Below are 8,561 nucleotides of genomic sequence, written 5' to 3' on the forward strand. Positions count from 1 at the left end.
TCGAGGCACCCGATCGGCAGAGAAGCGCCAAAGCTTACAAACATGTCAATCTTGAATTTTCACATTCCAGGATTACCAGTACCACACAGGCTAATAGATTATAGTTTCCCGTCGGCTTCAGCGCTAAATTAGTCTGCCGTCGGCTTCAGCTTGCACCGAGTTGGCGAATTCGCCGAAGCTGTTCCGATGAAGGGGGGATTTTAGCTTCTACCCTAGCGGTTGGCCAACCCGTGTCTCCCTTTGTAGACTCAAGTGATACATAAATGTTCACTCCTGGCCTCTCCTGGCAGGCTAGCACACGCCTGTGAGTACATATTCTGAGAAAGTGAAAAACTACCAGCCAATGCCGCATTGCAAAAGCCTAACACGCAAGATCGACATTTCCGCATGTAGCGTGTATAACATTACCCAGCTGGGAGGTATGCGGATAAAACTCGGGCTGACCAAGAATCAGATACATAAGGAAAAGATTTTTTACCGTCTACGCGTGACGTTATATGTATTCTTCATGATTGGTCGTAGACAGGCTCGAGCCTCATGCCTATCTCCGAAAACGACCCTTCCGCGGCTGGGAAGCCGGAGTGGGACTTGAGTCATGAAACCTATCGGATGTGTACCGAATCTCAGCACAAAGGAGCACAAGAGCACAAATTATGTGCCTGTATCTGGTGGCGCAGTGCTAGAGGACCGAGGTCAATATAAATATGGCGATCCGATCTGAAGATGAGATTTGAGTCACGCCAAGTTCCACCTACTCCAACTACGAGAAAACGTCGGATGGAGAAGGCCGAATTCCGCAAGATCTTCGTACGATTTCGCCGTCTCCAATAATGGCTTGCTTTGGTCTCCCGGAGGATGAGAGTCCCTCCAGCCGTCGAGAGTCGAGACCAACCTCCCATAGCCCCAGTCATGAGCGGTACGTGTTGCATGTATTGCATCAATGCAACAGCTGGAGGAGACAACTGTCCTTTCTTCCCTTGTTTCAATATTATGTGTCCAAGGCTGCAGCTCTACTCATACAGCCATGAAGGGGGATTCAAAGTTGGCCATGCACAACTTGCCAAATTTCAAAAAAACATTCAAGCAGGCTTAGGACAGTGTGGCTTGCATGCACTTTTGCAACTTGGTGTTCAAGTTCTTTTATGGTGTTCAAAATTGCATACGTCACGGTTTACATAAAATCATAAAGCTAATTTTGGCTGGGAGATGTCAGCGTGCATAAAACTTAAAGTGACATCTGTAACCCCTCCCCTTGGAGGTGTCACAAGCAGGATACAGGATCCCAAAGGATCCCCTACTTAACTCAGTCACGCCCCCGCCCCTTCTGGCTCGGTAGAGATTGCCATCCCATCTCTCCCGAGCCAGGTAAGCTCTCATCCCGATTTCCTCTTTTCCCTTTCTTTTCCTCACCTCATTGTAAATAGTCTGACAAGAGATCGCTTTCCCATCTCTCCCGAGCCAGCAATTCACCCCACCGCGGTTCTAGAAACCGCTCGAGGCCCTGCCTCTGTGCCCCTGAGTCCCTGTCCCAGTGAAGAGCTCCGCCCCTCTGTAGCGGACTCTTACACTTTTTTTTTCTAGAACCTCCCACACCGATACGGATTGGACCGCATACACCTAACGCTCGACTACATCCTCTGATCTGAACCTGAACCCTGCCCTGACCCAACAACCTAAGCCTGCCCCTGACCTGAGCCTGAATCCTGCCCTGAACCAACAAGCCTGAACCCTGCCCTGAACCAAATCTGAACCTGAACCCTGCACTCCTATGTCCACGAGGCGCACTGTCTCATTGGACAAACTGCTTGCGCTCACTGACACCGAGGCCCTCATCCGAGCTGCAAACAAAGCAAAGCGTCTCGCGGCAAAGAACACTCAGCCAGCCCCTACCGCTATCGCCACGACCTCGGGCGCATCAGCCACACCAACCAAGCCTAGAGAGACAAACTCTTGCCCTGCGTCGCTTGCGTCTTCCTTTGTGCTCCCTCCAGCAATTGGATTTCGAGCCCCTCCGAAATCATCTCTGTTTTCCTCCACCCCTCCGGACCCTTCAACTGTCTGAGCCTGGGGAATCATTCCTCCGCACGAGATTCGACCACCCCCTCCCCCGAAAGAACCCTTATACCCCTTGATCTCACCCCCCATCGCGCTACCGCCCCCCAACAAACCGCTGACTTCCCAGAAGGAAATGGACACCTCAAATGCCCCCCGGGGACCGGCGCCACATCTGATTGAGCCGCCACCACCGACAGACTCGCAATCAGACACGCCGACACATGCTGTCAAGTTTTAAACTCGTACAATTGAGTATAATTGTCCATGCATGCAGTTATGCATATGTAACCAATGTGCATGCGCTATGACAATCGATCGAGCTCCGCTCCTGAAAAACTCTGATCATCAACATTCAACTTGCCGATAACCTTCTTTCCCCTTCCTTCCCCCTTCCGTATCTTTTCCATCTCATCACTACTCAACTGGTCAATCACATTCACCAAATCATTAACCACTAAAACTACTTGAAGACAGTCTCCTTCGGACCCTTTTGATCAGATCAAAGATCAATCTCAAACACTCAGGAGGAGCTAGAACTAGTCTCCGGGCAGGTAGTTAATTTATAATTCTATCTAAAAATTGTTAATAGATCACATGTATTGACATCTTATTTTAACTGTTACTCTAGGCTAGCTTGTTGTGATAATTCCTCGTGTTTGTTATCGTTGTCTGTTGACCTTGTTCAAGATTTGTTTTTCAATCTGGGTTTTTCTTTCAGGTATTTTTTCTATCTTTGTTAAACAATCAAACCGATAACAAGCTCTAACTATTGTCTTTATATTCTTAAAGTGTATTTACTTTTATTGAGTTCTTTGTAATTAACTGTTTCAACAAAGTAACTTTCTACCATTTTTTACATGGTAGCAAGAGTCATTACTTGACAGTTATAAAGAGCTCAAAATAAGAAATCACTCTAGATAAATACGAATGAGATGGAAAACCTTCCGGTAGTCCCTAAGGTCGATGACTCATTGTCAAGTGATAACAATCATCGAAGTGACAAAATTCAAATAACTAAGCTTCGCCGCGACAACTGGCCGGAGTGGAAGAAATCATTCAATCATCTTGTCACTGGTTGTGGTGATGAAGAGGTTTTTAATCCGATTTGGTGCAAAGCGCACAAGACCAAAAAGAAATTCCGCAAGAAGACCTCGAACGCATATACTCTACTTGAGCTATGTGTTTCTCCCAATTTATACCCCGTCGTACAAGCAGTCAATACATTCTCTCAAGCAATGGTGAATCTAGCTGATGCCTGTGGCGAAAAATCATTAATTAAGCTCGGTGATAAGCTTTATGCACTCATTCATCTCGATTTTGTTCCCCGTTCCTCAATTGCGGATCACATTGGTAAATTTCAATCTATGTACACTTCGTTAAAATCTGCGCAAATATCTACACCAAATACGCAAATCAACACGGCGATGGCTGGAATTTTCTTCCTCAAAAGTTTTTGATTTGACAAATTGTTAAATGGTCTGATTCAAAATCTCTACAATATCGATCCATTTACATTTGAAAAACTTGCTACACGAATGAGTCTTGAACATAGTTGAATTGAACAAACTGGTTCTGCTGCGTCAATCAATGCGTTGTCCTCCAAACCTTTTGTTTGTCCTAATAACGACAAATTCAAGGCTATCGACAAAAAGTTTAGGAATGTTGTACCGAAAAAAAAACCGTTCAAATTCATCAAGCAATTCGAGTTCTAAAGTCAACATGACCAATCAAGAGATTGATCAGTTAATTCAATCCTTAACAAAGCTTCGAACTCAGCGTTTAAATTCAATTGAGGAATCGGATGATGAAGACGTTGCCAAGGCTGTCTCCGAGATCTCAAATGCAGAAGCTGAAGATACTGGATTTTTTGTTGAAGACAAACATACGTTTCACGTGGGCCCAATCGATAATGAGAAAATTTGTTTAGTCCTTGATACCGGTGCTTCAAAGTCAACCGTATCCGACATTCAATTGTTGTCAAATCTCCAACCAATAACCAAGTCAATGCAAACTTATTCTGGATCAGTTGATATCACTCATATTGGTTCAATGCAATTCGGAAAATACAATATCTTTCCGGTTTACCTTGCACCATCAGGAAAGTGTAACCTGATATCAGTGTCTCAACTAGAAGATCACGGGTTTTGATGCGTTCACAAGAACAAATTGTTCTTGGTCTATATGGGAATGACAATTATCGAGCGTTTTCCACGCACTGGAGATCTGTACATTTCTTCTGGATCGAGCGTGATTACTTCTAGAACGCTTTTTTTGATCAACGAAAGCAACGCGCTGAAAGACTGGCATATTATTCTTGGTCATCCATCGGACGTTTATCTAAAAAAGTTTTTTGCTTTAATGAAGATTGCGCCAAACAAAAAATCTGTATCTTTGATAAATTGTGAGGTGTGTAGAATGGCTAAACTTAAGCGTTCTTCACATAGCAATCCTCTTCCATCAGCTGCTTCTCCATTCAAAATGATTCATATGGACGTGTTACAGATTTCTCCAAACTCTCGAGGATTTTTTCTTTACATACTGGTGTTAATCAACGATTTCTCTTGGTTCAATTGCATTTATTTAATGCAGAAGAAATTGGAGTCCAAATCGAAAATTATGTCTTTCATAAACGAGATCAAAAATCAACTCAACGTGACACCAGCAATCCTTCATACTGATTGCGGCAGAGAATTTAGTTCAACCATCTTCAAAGCCTTCCTATCCCAACGTGGCATATGCCTGGAGCAAGGACCAGCAAACTCTCCTCAAACAAACGGTCTAGCTGAACGTTTCAATCAGACACTCCTCATGAAAATGAGATGTATGCTTGCTCAGTGCGCTGTTCCTTTAAACTATTGGGACAAAGCCGCTAAATTCGCCTCATCCTTAATCAATATGCTTCCGACGTCTGCACTTGATTGGTGTTCTCTGAACTCAGTCTTAGTTGATGCGCAAGCTGAAATTGAACAGGTAAGACATGTTCATACGCTATTGCCATTCGGTCTTAAGGTCTACGTACACACCCAGTCCCCCTCTTCCAAAGTTCTTCCTCCCTCGAAACCGTTGCTATTTCTCGGCTATGAACCCAGATCAGATGCAATGCGTTTTTTCGATCCTGTATCTCGCAAAACAATAATTAGTCGGGATTTTACACCTTCCATACTCTCCTTTCCTTATAAATCCAAATCTGCCATGATGAAGTTACCTTCAACTTTGCCCACATCATGTACAAATTTGGTTCCCAAAGACGAACATGTTGCCATCAATATGTATGGAAATCAACAGAAAAAACATTCTTTGAATCTAGCCATACCTTGTCCGCTTTCACTCTCTGTTCCGTCTTCACCATCACCGTCATCTTTACCACCGATCCTTTCGCCTGTTCCTTCCTCTCCACCGATTCTTCCGCCCATTCCTTCCTCTCCCGCTTTGAATGTACCAACTGCTCAGACTGACTCATCTTCTTCAACCTCGAAACAGCTTCCAACCAAGCGGTTCACTTATGAGTGGCAATCAAAAGATCATCTTGCTCCGAAAAAAATCACCTCGACAATTGATCCCTCAAATATTGTGGAAGGCTCAAGGCAACGTGACCCGAACTTGCCGGATCTATTGATTGTACTTTCTGAATTTCCAGAGCTCAGTTTAAATCAGGCAGTAAGCATAAACGAGGCCATGAATGACAAGGGCGCCTTGCCACACTGGGAAGAAGCGCTGTCATCGGAGTTCAATTCTCTTCAGTCTAAAAACACCGGAACCCTTGCTCCACCTCCATCTGACGACAAGACCATTGGCGGGATGTGGTTGCTCACCAAAAAACTCAACGAATTCAACGAGGTTGTGCGTTACAAGGCTCGTTGGGTCGTTTTTGGCAATCACCAAGAACATATGTTGCACTACTTTGAAACTTACTCTTTGGTGGCGCGGAACGAGTCACTAAAAATGATTCTGTCTCTTGCTGTCAACAAGCGAATGTCTGTGTTTCAATTCAATGTTGAAACTGCATTTTTATACGGCGACATCGATGCTTCAATTTACGTCTCTCAGGTGCTTGGTTTTGAAGATCCCAATCCGGTCAAGAAAGGTTGGGTTTGGAAGCTGAACAAGTCCCTATATGGCACAAAACAAGCCCCAAGGATGTGGAAGGCTCATCTCGTTTCTACGCTAGGGTCCATTGGTTTTGAACCATTGCTTTTGGACGATGCTCTGTTCCACAACGCCAATAACTCAATTCTTCTACACATGCATGTTGATGACGGATTGATTGTTGGTCAATCTCGAGACAAGATTTTGGCATTTCTCGGTGACTTAAAGAAGTCATATGTCTTGAAGATAAAGGAACACCCAAATCAGCATCTCGGATACACATTCGACTGGCGAACTGATGGATCGTTGATAATTCATCAATCGGATTTTGAGCACAAGATCATCAATGAATTCGGCATGGCCAACTCAACGGCCGTGAAAGCTCCATCTCCATTGAATTTCCATCGAATTGTATCCTCCAAATCGCCTCCATTTGATGTGAAGACCATGCAAAAGGCTATTGGAATGCTAAATTACCTTGCTCTCCACACTCGCCCAGACATAGCATTCACTGTAAACGTTTTGGCACAGTTTGCGTCTTCTCCCACTCTTGCGCATTGGTCCTTGATCAAGCATCTTTTGCGTTATCTTCAAGGATCAACAGAACTCGGGATTCATTTCATGAAAGGGGAACATTCGAATGCTTTGTGTGGATGGGCCAACGCTGACTACAGAATTTCTTTGGTAACAAAAAAATCTATGTCCGGTTATGTTATTACCTTTTTCGGCAATCCGATCTCTTGGACAACAAAAAAGCAATCTGTCGTAGCGCAATCTACGACTGAGGCCGAGTTCATTTCTATCAACAAATGCTCAAAACAGCTACGCTGGATGTCGAATTTGTGCACTTCGCTGAGCATAAGCGTTGATCTTCCGACTATATGCAACAATAACTCTGGTGCAGTGACTATAAGCAAAGAGGCACAGCTCAATCCAAACACAAAACATATCGAAATTCGATTTCAATATGTCCGGCAGCTCATGATCATGAAGGTTCTGCAAATTGAGCAAGTATCAACGCATGACATGATTGCGGATGTTTTAACAAAACCACTCGGAAAAATCAAACTTCAAGCGGTATACAAACAATTACATCTGCTCAATGTGCGTGTTTAGGAGGAGTGTCGAGTTTTAAACTCGTACAATTGAGTATAATTGTCCATGCATGCAGTTATGCATATGTAACCGATGTGCATGCGCTATGACAATCGATCAAGCTCCGCTCCTGAAAAACTCTGATCATCAACATTCAACTCGCCGATAACCTTCTTTCCCCTTCCTTCCCCCTTCCGTATCTTTTCCATCTCATCACTACTCAACTGGTCAATCACATTCACCAAATCATCAACCACTAAAACTACTCGAAGACAGTCTCCTTCGGACCCTTTTGATCAGATCAAAGATCAATCTCAACCATCGTCAATCTCAAACACTCAGGAGGAGCTAGAACTAGTCTCTGGGCAGGTAGTTAATTTATAATTCTATCTAAAAATTGTTAATAGATCACATGTATTGACATCTTATTTTAACTGTTACTCTAGGCTAGCTCGTTGTGATAATTCCTCGTGTTTGTTATCGTCGTCTGTTGACCTTGTTCAAGATTTGTTTTTCGATCTGGGTTTTTCTTTCAGGTATTTTTTCTATCTTTGTTAAACAATCAAACCGATAACGAGCTCTAACTATTGTCTTTATATTCTTAAAGTGTATTTACTTTTATTGAGTTCTTTGTAATTAACTGTTTCAACAAAGTAACTTTCTACCATTTTTTACACATGCCGATCCCGCAACCACCCAAACCAACCTCGAGGAACACACCCCCCCGAACCAACGGCCGGCCACCCAACAAACAGCGCAGTTCCTATCCTTCCGGGGACAGTTACCGACAGATCCATCTTGGGGATCTTCATGGAAATGCAGAGGATGACCCTACAAATGCAACAGGCCAACCTCGATGCCCGACAAGCCGCGGACCGTAACCGTTTGCGACGGCTGGAAGAGGCAGTCACCCACGCTCTGACTAACACGCCAACTGGGAACCCCTCACCAATAGCTCCCCCTTGCGACGGGAGGATCGACCTACAACGCTTCCGGACGTCAGACGGCCCCACATTCACGGGACCATTCCAAGACATCGAAGTCTTCTTAACCTGGATCTACGGCCTCGAGGTCTTCTTCGAGACCAAGGCGGTCACGCTGGACTCTGACAAGATCCGCATCGCCGGAACACTGATCAAGGAAGCAAATTTGCTATCCTTCTACTCAAACCAGGCCGCCAGCTACCTTTCCCGCTCCTGGGTAGCCTTTAAATCGGCTCTCTTCCCTGCGGCGCTGCCCCTTCGTTGGCGCAGGGAAATAAAAAGCCAGATCAGAGGACTACGGATGGCAGAGAACAAGACCTTCGTTCAGTTCGAGTCCTGGGG

This window comes from Puccinia triticina, chromosome 7A (assembly GCF_026914185.1).
Source record: "Puccinia triticina chromosome 7A, complete sequence".
Lineage (NCBI taxonomy): Eukaryota > Fungi > Basidiomycota > Pucciniomycetes > Pucciniales > Pucciniaceae > Puccinia > Puccinia triticina.